We start from the raw sequence: 12,691 nt of genomic DNA on the forward strand, positions 1-12,691 counted from the left end.
CAGCTAAATTCCAGCTAGGTTTCACTGCAACAATCCTGAAAGAAATAAAATTAAAAATATGGCTACTACTGTAGTCATCACCTAGTGAACTTAATCTTTTGAAAAAGATATCCTTCCTGCCCTATTATGTTTGCCTGTCAGCCAGTCAGGCCCTATCTTAAATCAAGAAAGAAAAAAAAAAAAGAACCTGGAAAGTTTCTAAAGCAACAATATTTCCTTCTTAGTTTGTTTGACACTGAACACACTTGTTTGACACCGAACACATTTGTTTGACACCGAACACATTTGTTTACATTACTGAGACCAGGAAGGGTCCCAAATTCACAGTATCTGTATTCATATTTAGGCAATATATTGGCATGTCAGCCACCTTTCTGCTCCATATTCAAGGGTTTTTTTTCAGAAAGGAGGCCTGAGCATGTGAGCTTGCAAGGATCCCTGACATGCTCAGATAGATGGCTAAATTGGAAGACCAGGAGGCTAGAACCTCAGTTTTAACTGCAGTGAATCCCAGCAGGTAAGTCTAGACAATGCATTTCTTTTTAAATTACACATTGTATTATAAAGCAGGAGGGATTTGATCACTCTAACAGTTCTGCTTCATTTCCAGACCCTCAGTCTCACTGGAAATTGAACCATGGCAGAGGGGGAAGATCTTGATTGCCATATATTTGGTTGCATTTTCTGAAAGTAGACTCATCCAAAAGAGCTCCTCTGCCAGGATAATTATTTTTGAAATTTCTGAAAAAATTTAGTAAGCTCCCTAGGCATATCATGATTACCCAGAATTTTACAACATGGCAAAATGGGTTAATGATTAATTAGCACACTATTGAGGGACTTGAGGCCTCCATTTCATCTTCTTGCTATCCCAGGTTGAGGTTCCCAGAACAAATGTAAGTAAAATTATTAAATCACATGTATCTTCATTTCCATGTAGATGTGGAACTCTTTTTGGAAGTCTATGGTATTCTGATACTTGCCTATCTTTATGTTTTACTTATATCATATATTTGCTTGATTTATTTCATGGTGAGCCCTTATGAAGCAGTGTACGAGATGTTGATTTCAATATTACTACGTTCATCAAAGTCAAGTAACTTAAAAACTACATTCCTGTGGTATCATGGATTCATCTTGACTTCCCCTAAAATTTTTTTATTGGTGGTGGTGGTGGTTTTTTCCTTTTCCTTAAAATCCAGTTCAGCATTTTCAAAGTTAGCCATCCTTTGTAAGCAGATCAAATCATTATTCAATGTAACTTGAGGTTTATTCGGGCACAGTGAAGAAGCTCAGCCTATTCTGAAAGATGCTGAACATGTGTACATGTGGCAACTTAATTTTAGGTTCTTGTTCCCCAAGTTGGAATCTGGAATCCTTACAGGATGTTGGAGCACCACCGAGAATTTAGTCAGAGTATTTTCTTGCTAGGAGTCATGTTAGTCAGTGTGTCGTTCTACCCTTATATATATATATGGGGTAAGAAGGAGCTGACTGAGATTGGGATGTAAGACAGAACACACACACACCTCTTTGATCATAGAATTATGTTCTATAATTAACATGGAAACTGTTTGAAATATTAGCAGAAGTTTTTTCCTTAACTTCATTTTTCAGAAATAACTGAGACATTTTCAATAATACTCTTTAAGAATTACAAAGAAACAAAATAAAAACATGATTCCTGATTCAGAAGCAAAGGACAAGTACAGAAAATTCCAATCCAAACAACTAGTTTAGCAAAGTTGCAAATATCTGCAAACTGAGGTTTTCGGTGTTTCCACTGAGTTAGGCAATCTTAATTTAGATATTAATGCTTTCTATGCCTATTAAAAAATCCCTCCATTCCCTCCTTCTAACACAAAGGCCAAAGTTACTGAATTACTTAGTTAATGGTTTCAGACTCAGTGTCTTGGTGTTGTTCTAATCTAACAGACACATGAAATAATCTAGCTAGCAAGTTCAGGCAGTTTAGACAGTGCACTCTGAATTACCATTCAAATAAATCTTTTAAAGCTTAATTTGATTTTAACAATCCAGTGGTTTCTAGTGCTATTCTTGTTCCCCTTGTATGTGCAGTTTTCTTTCTCTTGCAATTATTTCCAAGATTTTCAGTGCTTGTTTTCAACATATTATTCTTACACAAAGATCTGCCAGCTACTGTCCTGTGATTTGAAAATTGGTGCCAAACATAATAAGCACTTTATAAGTTTCTTGAGCTAAAAACTAGCAGGATAGTCTCAATGTTCTAATAATCATAGGAGAAGTAAGCCTCCCCCCCCCAAAAAAAACCCAACAACCTCTCTTGCTACCTTATATCTGAGAGTCCTTTGATTTCTGTGTCCTCTTAATTTTTCTTCACCAAAGAGTCATTGTCAAAGTTTGTTTATGCACCAGATGAGACCATAGGCTAAAATTTTTCCTAATTTTCAACCCTCTGATCTCAAAAAACCCAATAGGATTGCACCAACACAAAACAAAGCAGAGTTTATTCAACACAAAACAAAGCATTTTTTATTCACTTACCTCTATTCTCTATCAGCCTGTTATAACAGCAATAATGCTTTTTATGACTTCTGCATGTCTTGCCTGTTGTGTCTTGTAATCTTGCTTATTATCTTTCACAGCATGCCTTACAGATCAGTACAAAAGTAGAGGGGGAAAGGTTAATTAGGAAGTGCTGTATAAATATCCACCACCAGCCAAGTATGCTTATGTTCAGCAGGCACTGTTTCTCCCTTGCTGTGATAGATACAGATTTTGACAGTCTTGAAAATGGGGAGCTTTACACTTCTAAGAGAAATGAGCAAAACCAAGAAAACAATCAATTACAACTTTCATCAACACGCTTTTAAAATATGTATATCCAAATGTACAGTGTGTCCCTCCCCAAGTCATTTGTATTATAATTAAGCCAAGGAAAATAATGAAGTATTTTTTAAAATCTATTTTCTTTATGTAGATTGCAAATCCCATTCATTTATGTAGACTGTAAATCTCGTTCATTCATTAGCAGGTGCTATGCATTGCCAGCTACTGTAAGTGTCTTCTCTGGATCATGCTGGCAGAATATAAAAGACTTTCAGAGCTGAGAGTTTTCCTGAGATGATCAAAGCATTTGGAAATTTGCTGTTTCACTGTAGCTTCTGCAGCTGGGTCATCAATTTCCAAAGCGTCTCACGCTGGCTAAGAGGAATAAAGAGAGACTGTTCAAGGATGTGCTGGAAGATACTCCTTTGCCAGGAAAAGCAGTAACTGAAACCGAGTGACGTGGAATATCTAGGTACTTCCAAAATAATGAAAAACAGTCTCTCAACTAACATAAAGCAAGTGTGGCATTCCAACATGTTGGAGCACTGGCTTGTCTTCCTCAAATCTGAGATTTCATTCTGCAGGACTGTACTGTACTTCATGTTTTGCAGTCAAGGAAAAGGACAAGTTTTTTGTTATCAGGCCAAATAAATTTGGATAAACTTTATTTTAATTTGTTCAGTGTATCTTTACTATTGGTCTTTCTCATGTATCCCTAAAGAAAGGGCAGACTGTACATAAAAATGAATGTGTGCACATCTATATATATATGTATATGCAAAAAGAATATGTATATAAACCCACAAAAACTCACATAAAATATACACATGAACATAGACACATACACACATATCTGTCTAAAGAAAGAAAGAGAGTCATAAATACATGTACACAAGCCATGATCTGCATTTTTGGTGAAAACAGATGCAAGTACAGAATGTTACCCTTAATTTATAACTAACTTGCTATAGTGGTTTAATCCTGATATTTTGATCTAGGCATTAAGTTTGGGTGAACACTGAAAGCAGATTATGATACAGCCAGCCATAGTGCATAGCATGATGTAGGATTACTTTTTAAACCAGTACAACCCAGGCTATTAGAAACTGGCCATAAACAACAGCTTCTCACATTCCTTTTTTATTTTTACAGGACAGATGTAACAATGGGGATGGCATAATCCATTTGGATCTTGCTGAATTGGAGACAGACCTTAGCCACTTTGCCCATATTCAGGATCAGATTTTCATGTTTCAGCCTGTATTTAGTAATATCTTGCTGCATATGTAGGTTTGTCAACTTCAATTGAATTTTACAAGAAGGTCATAGCAAGGGTGGCAAAGCTAGGACATTGTCCATGTGACTCAGTACAAGAAATTACTCTGAGCTACATTTTGATCTCAGGGCATGTGGCCTGACATCTCTAATTACTGCTAATTTTTGTTTTCCTCAGTTTGGTGAAAACCCATACAATGTCAGGAAGCACAATTCTGGTCTTCAGCAACTGAATTTGGCCAATGGGCTAGCAGGAAGAAACTTCTAATGAAGAAGGTCTCAAGCCAATCTTTCCTGAGTAAGTCTTCATAATCAAGGAGTTTTCCTTCCTATATTTTTTATGCTACATATGCATGTGTTGCCCTGTTTTATGAGACATTAATCAGTAAGGAAAAAACAAAAAGGTCTTCTGATCTCCTTAACTATTAGATATTACGCCTTTCAGCATTTGCTCTGTGTGATTATGCAAAAAGAGCTTGTTTCTTATTTGTTCTGGTTTTTATGAACTGGGAATCACCCCCAGAATCACTGATATGTTGCATGAATCACAGTATTATTTGTATTCTAATAATAGTTCTTTTCTAAAAGTTGAACTGGATAAGTTTAAAACTCTGAAATATGACCAGCAGCTTAAGAATGGAACTGAAGGTTGTAAGAGGAAACTGTAACTGGATATATTTTGTTTTAAAGGCTTGACACCACATAACCCAAATACACTCAAAATTAAGTCTGAAATACCAAAAAAGGTCACAGTGAAGAAAACTCAAAATTCAGTCCCCCAGGCCTTTTACTGTAGATAAACTTGATGCTGTGGGGTCATGTATGCAGAGACTTTATTCTTGTCTCCTCTCCATTTAACCTTTTACATGGATTTCTCTCATTAGAGAAAGAAATAATTTATATGAGTCAAAACACTATGATCAATGGAACAGCATGACATACAGCCAAGTATGTTCAGGGTCCAAGCAGACCTTTGTTGTAAGTGTGTGCCTTACAGTGCTTCCCAGGCTATGCAAAATGTTCTTTCATGAGCGGAAAATGAATTTTCTTGAGACACTTGCTTTTCTTGTAATTGTTAGCTTAGTGGCTGATATTAAGCATAATTGTGTGTTCAATGTGCTGAGGTGAGTAGTATATAAATTAATGTTTCTTTTGTTGTCCAAGGTTATGAGAAATGCTGGGATATGGTCTGTTTGAGGGAAAGTCTTCAAGTCATCCAGAATACAGGGAAAGATCTGTGTAAATTCCTCTGGCCTTAGAATGCTGCTACAAATTCAGTTCAAAGAGCTCCTCCTTTAGAGAATGTGCAATTAAGTCACAGTTTGTGAAAAACAGTGAAAACTACAGTAAAAGAGAATTTGCCCAAGTATTCTCTTCCTTACCAACTCTGCCTTTTATAAAGATAACAATTCTTCACTAGAATGATTATGAGACCGTGCAGTTTTCATGTTATCAAGAGGAATAAATACACTGTGCTTTGCACCGGGAGGTACTGATTCATTATGACCCCAGTAAGAAAGGCACTCTGTAAAGCCTGTCTTGAAATGGTATTTATAAGAGCTAGCACTAAAAAGAAAGAGAGGGTTGTATAGATAACCTTTCTTCCCTTCAGGTGCTGGAAACCCTGAGTTGTGCAGTACCAAATGGGACTCTAATCAGGATGCAGAACACTGTGCAGAGCCCATCCATAGTAGGGTTACCCCAGTTTGTTCATTTGAGCTATATTTTAAAATAAGACAACTCTATTCATCATTTCTACTGTCAAACATGTGAACTTGTTGCTGTGCTGCAAGCCAGGCAGGTGGTGTAATCACCAGTACAGAGTGGGAGCTGCCTGCAAACTCCTCTGTTACAATTACCGGCCAAGTTTATTCGACAGCTGGGGGATGTGAGCAGCACAAGGTAGGTCTGAAGATCATGCTATACATGCAGTGTGGCACTGCACAGGCCTCTATCTGCTCCGGTTAGCTTAGCTGTAATGTGGGACACTGACTCCTCCATCTACAGTGGTCTTCAGGTCAGCATCACTACATAGGGTTATAAATGTACACTTCATATGCTTCAGGAAAGCATTCACAATACCATACAAAAGAATGTATATCAAACAGTTTAGGTGTAATACAAAAATCTCATTATAATCTAAGAGATTATTTATCACAGTTACAGGGTAAAGTCAGATGAAATGTCAGGGCAAGCTTAATAGTTTACTGCTGTTGGAAGAGGTACTCCTACTTGCCTTCATTTCATTCCAGACCACTGCATATTTGTTTTCTCACCTGTGGGCTTTTCACTAGTTGCCTGTACGAGCCAGTTCAGCGCACTAACCAGGAAGAAAACTATACACTTCACCTCCCACACATCCATCACAACTAGTTTTTTTAGCAAATTAATGGGTTGGTTGAACTGGCTGAGGGGAAGCCCAAATTAACCAAAAACCTGCTGTAAGGGATCAATTTGGAGTCCAAGTACTTTTCTATTGATTTCAGCAGGATGTTTTACTTGCTAGCTCTACAGGAGCTGATGCTTTTGTCATCCTTGGTTACCAGTCCTTTTTCCCCAGGTTAGTAAATATGAAAATGTTGTTCATTTGGTATGTTATTGTAACATTCCAGAGAATAAAGGTCATAAAAGCTTCTCTTAGTAGGTGAGTATAGCATCTTAGCCCATTGACCATTTGTGGTAGAAACAAGGGAAAAAATCTAATTTTGAGTCAGAGCCTTAATCTTTTTGTAACTAACACTGGGAGTAAAGGTAACTGTGAAGCCCATGCATGTGTTATTAATTCATGGCTTATGGAACATGTGTATGATGTCAGGTGTGCATTGAGTACTACAGAGCACCACAGGAGGTAACTAGGTGTGACAGAACCACTTATTCTTTTAATTTTATAATCTGACTGTGGATCTCATGTCATTCCACCCCCACACCTGTCACAACTCACACTGCTGGCTGCCATCTCTAGTCCCCAGCAGCTGGAAGACATCATGTATTTATGCCTCTTTTGGACTCACTGATCTGGCACATCAGACATGGCCAATCTGTGAATTCTTTGATATTATGGCCAGATGTGCTTGATGAATGGGATCACGCAGTAAGGAAGAAGCCATACTGCAGTACTGGTGCCAACATAGATTTCCCTTTATGGAGGTCCCATGTTCAAAAAAGTGCTTAGTAGGTGGTACACAGCTGCAGTCCAATGTCATAGCATCTTCCCTGTTGCATTACCCCAGGTGTCAATGCATAATTCTCACTGTATGCAGAGTATCAGAGGTCTCGCCTATAGGAAGGAAAGAAATACGAAAGGTTTACCTCCCAGGCAACGAAAAGTTTACTTACTCAAAAGAAAGAGTAAGCAGAGGGTCAGTAACTCACATGTGCAAGAGACTCTGTTGAAAAATAGGAACGGGCTCAATTACTGTCACACTGTCTCTCTATTGATTGCACTCTCATTCCCTCACTATTATATTGCCCACAAAACTCAATTCCAAAGAAAGAGGTGAGGATGCTCACAGAATGGGTGAATACTTCATGTGACTTTTCAGCCAGGCTCAGACAATTCAAGGCATGTGAGATTCTAACCCAGATATTTACCCAAGTTACTGCTGTTTATTCTAATTAACTGATCACTGCTGGCGTTACTGGTCTGAACCAGCAGGAAAAGGGAATAAAAGTACAAGCTATACATATGCTTGCATAGGTCTTAGGATATTTTCATGTTAGCTGGCTACACTCAAAGATGTTGAATGCTCATCTGAAAACATATAGGTAAATAATACCCAAGTTGGGTAAAATAAATGCCTAAAGCCCTTGCAGTTCTTTATTTCTGCTCTATGGAACTCTGAATGGTATGGTGTCAGATATCTTTGCAGACTAAACTCTCTGAATGATAAAGACAGAGAATGAACTAGGTTGGAAAAGAGCTTTGAGATCATCAAGTCCAACCATTAACACAGGACTGCCAAGTCCACCACTTACCCATGTCACGTGGCATAGATGCTTCTAGAAATCCCTGAATGAGATTTCTACCATAAAGATGTGGTGACAGTGGACGTGTTTATCATGTGCCCCTATTTGTCGTGTACTAAACAGTTAAGAATTCCTCATAGATTATAATGAAGATTACATAGATAAAAATCATGAGCATAGACTAAGATTAACAAACAAATCTTTCTTTTACTGGTGTGTAGAATTAGTATCTACCCTAGCCCTAGGAAAATTCAGGAAAGATATTAACATAGATGTTGAAGGAACTCACAAGAGTTCTCATTTTCCTGGACAAGGATCTTGACTACCTGTGACAGTTACCAGACTAAACTGTTTTTAACTGTCTCCAAAGACAAGAATTACAAAATGTTCTCAAGAATAATACTACAACTGTTCTTACACTTAAAAAGTTTTCTTAGTACCAGAGATAGAAGTCCCATCCCTGGAAGTGTTCAAGACCAGACTGGATGGGGCTCTGAGCAACCTGGTCTAGTGGAAGGTGTCCCTGCCCATGCTAGGGGGGTGTCGTGGTTTAACCAGGCTATAAGTCAGCCATGCACCCCTCTTGCTCACTCCCCAACTTTCTTCACCGCCCTCCCCCCCCGCAGCTCCCAGAGGGACAGGGAGGAGAATCAAAAGAATGTAACTCCCATGGGTTGAGATAAGAACAGTTTAGTGACTAAGGTAGAACACAAACCACTACTGCTACCACCAATAATGATAAGGGAAATAGCAAGGGAAGAGAATACAATACCACTCATCAATAAACAGCCCAACTGAGTAGTGAACTAGCCCTTCCTGGTAACTCCAGTTTACATCCTGGGGATGACATGCTGTGCTATGAAATACCTCTTTGGTTAGTTTGGGTCAGGTGTCCTGTCTCTCCTTCCTCCTGACTTCCCCTCCTCTCTGGAAGAGCATGAGACACAGAAAGTCCGTGGTCAGACTAAACATTTGAGCATTAACTAAAACCATCGATGTAATCAGTGCTGTTCCCAGGCCGAAAGTCAAAAACACAGTGCTGCACCAGCTACTAAGAAGGAGAAAAAATGACTGCTATTGCTGAACCCAGGAAAGTATTCACCCCTTATTCCATACCATTCACCTCATGCTCAAATCCCACATTTTCAATATACCATCACTCTTACATATATGTGTGTATATATATATATCCCATGGCTTGACTTCACAAATGAAGACTTGGGAAGGGCTTTACCCACGCTTACTACAAGTGTGTTGAGACTAAAAAGGCCAATGTGAGATGGGCAAATCCAGTTGCAAAAAGCACAATGAAAGGTCTCCTTGGGTGGTATAGGAGGGGGCGCGATTCTTTCTACATTGCCTTTTCTCCTCAAGACTAGTTCTGCGTGAGTTCTCATAGGAGACAATGGCATTTTGTATGGTGTGTCTCCAAGTCTCCTGATTGGAGGCCAAGGTGGACCACTCATGGTAGTCAATGTGGCCAAGGCTAAGGTATTGTTTCAGGAAGTCCTTATATCTCTTCTTTGGGGCACTTTTCTTGCGGCAACCAGTGGCAAGTTCACCGTAAAACACGATCTTAGGGAAGCGGTGATCCTTCATCCTAGAGACGTGCCCTGCCAGCGCAGCTGCAATTTCAGCAATATGGCCTCGATACTGGTGACCCCTGCCTGTTCAAGGACAGTAACATTTAACACAGAGTCAGTCCAATGATTGTTTAGAATTGTATGGAGGCAGCGCTGACGAAAGTGTTCGAGGAGTCGCAGGTGATGACAGTCGACAACCCATGATTCAGACCCATAGAAAAGAGTAGACAGTACAATGGCTCTATAGACACTAATCTTTGTACTTTTCTTCAGGTGTTTATTCCAGCAGACTCTTTTATGGAGTTTTCCATACGCACACACACAGACAGAGAGAGAGAGATCATTCTTTAGTGCATGGACCAATCCCTATAAAGCCGCTGAGTCCATTTGGTCCATGATGTCAGGTTCCATCTCTTGTAACAGCCTTTTGGGGCAGGAGAGGCTATGTGCAGTTTAGATTGTTGCCTGCTGATGCTGCTTGTTCCGTTACTGCGGAACTTGCCTGGTTTTATCAAAATTCATTCTCTGTCGGGATGATGGTCGGAGGGAAGTCAGGGACAGTCACTGGTGATCTGAAGACATCTAGTTGGCGGGCTATACAAGTATTACAAAATAAAAGTATTACTGCTGAACCGAGGACAGGGGGTTGGAACTAGATGATCTCTAAGGTCACTTCCAACCCGGACCACTCTATAATTCTATGATTCTATGATCTGGCCTACATCTTGCCATAAGTTAACACTATTATTTCGCATACTCACCTCAGTGAAGCTGAAAATCACTGACCACTGTCTCTATAAGGACTTCCTACACATTTGACTACATTTTATATGTCGTATTTGGTCTTTTTTTTTTTTCCTTTGGCAGAACAAAGTAATCTAATTTCAACTTACAGGTTTTCTTTCCTAAAACACTTTCTTGGGCCTGGCTGAAAAGACAGTAATTATCTCCACTATCTCTATTATGTTGCTTCACACAGCCCTCATGAAGAGATGTCAAAGTGGCTATGTTTTGTTTGAAATGCAATCATGTTTACTTGTACAACTCCTACTCCTTCTTCACTAATTTATTGCTGTATGCACATTGTTTCCTCCTTTTGAGTACAGTTCTTGCATATTTTTACTGAATATATTTATTTTCAATCATTTCACCAATATAGAAAGATCACTCTGAATTACAATTTAGTCTTATGTACTTTAATCTCTTTCAGGATCATAATATTCACATATTTTCAGTGTCTTCTCTATACCTGATAGCATTATTGAAAATGTGAAAAGATAACCAGACCTAAGGTGGATTCAGTTGACATGTACTCCTAGCTGACAACCAGCTACTCCTGACTCCTCTTTAAATCTTTTGAAAACATCTATTCTTTCACTTTACAACAGATAAATTGTGTTTAATTTGGACATGAGACATCCCATATGACTACATAAAAAAGTCTGTTAAAGATGTGCCATACCGATTGTCTCTTCCCATACTCTGGATTAATTATTTTCATGAGAAGGTAACTAGTTTGCTATTGTAAGATTCGCTGTGGTGGAAACTTCCAGAGCAGCTGTTTCTTAGCACTGTGTTATTCTATAGATGCTCTTAGATTGATAGTTTAGTAATAAATTAAACAAAATAGCTCTCTTGATACCAGGGTTTGGCTGTTTTATGTTTCCTCAACATTTAGCATTTAGCATTTTTTTCAGTCTTCTTGTACCTCAATTTGCCCTCATGAGCCTTTGAGGATAATTACTAAAATGTGTAAGTGAACTGGCTAGTATTTTAGGAATGTTATCAGATCTTGATGTCACGAATAGTCTGTTTAATTCCCATGTTTTTTGCTGTTCTGGCCTACTGCCATTTTTATTATTAGTTTTTAGTTATATTAAGGATATGTGAACCTCTTTTTGCGAAGGCCAAAGAAAAAAAAGTATGTGTAACTCCAGTCATTTGCAATCTATGAAGTTGTAATGACACCTTGTATTTCTCCTCCAAGAAAGATGTCAAACAAATCTTTTTTCTCCCTTGTCAAAGCAAAAAGCAAGGAATGGCAAGTTTTCCTTTCCATGGAAACTACCCAGAACCTGCTTTGATTGATCAAGTGAAAATTACGAAACTTTCTCAAACCAAGACCAAGCACTTAAGTTCCTAGCACTTTCCAAAATCAGAATAGGAACAAGGTCCCTTCTCTTTGAATGCATGGCTTGAAAAACAAATGAAGACTTCTGAAAAAAAATGAAAATTAATGAAGTTCTTGAAGGAATGTGAATTTGTCATTGATTTATTCAACACAGCTTGCAGATAATTACATGGAAATAAAGGAAGAAGTTATGAATTAAATTCAATGTCCTACAACTGCCTTCGTCTGATGGATGGCCAGCCAGATGGAGTGACATGTAGATTCAAAATAGAAGATCCAGAATTTAGATCCAAGAATAGAAGTCCTGGAACAGATTTGGTTCCCTTGTGAATGTCTTTATTTCTACAAAAGGAACTCAAGATTAATACCCTGAACAAATGGTATCTCAGCAAAGAAAGAATATGACAGACAGAACATATGGTCAAACACTGCTTTAGTGTAAAAAGTGTCCATATAATATTTGTTAAGCTGCAGTTATATTTATTTTAGAAGAAAATTATAATTAATAGGCCTCTCGTTGGGAGTATGCTTTCATGAAAGGGGTAAAGGCAAACATCACAGAAATGATAACACATAAAAAAGGATAATTCCAACTTTGAGAAAATTTTGCAAGTTTCCACTGGCAGCAGTGGAAACGTTGGGCTGATGAATAAACCATGATCAGATGATTTGTTTGATCCCAACATGCCTCATTTTTGGATTCTAGTTTCTTCCCTTAACACATTAATTCTGCTTAATGGAAATATAAAGAATTCAGTATCCAAGAATAAATCTAAATTCACATGTTAGTTGAAGACTGGACAGACAAATTTATAAAGGTGCTTGACTCTTACTCCAATGATATAATGCTGGCTTCAGACCCTTTTAAAAGACATATTTTTATTAAAAAAATTATTAGCATTTTCCAGGAAACACTATAAAATAA

Source organism: Pezoporus wallicus, unplaced genomic scaffold (assembly GCF_028554395.1).
Source record: "Pezoporus wallicus isolate ANWC-B61680 ecotype Strahan unplaced genomic scaffold, APGP_CSIRO_Pwel_v1 contig_2372, whole genome shotgun sequence".
NCBI classification, from domain to species: domain Eukaryota; kingdom Metazoa; phylum Chordata; class Aves; order Psittaciformes; family Psittacidae; genus Pezoporus; species Pezoporus wallicus.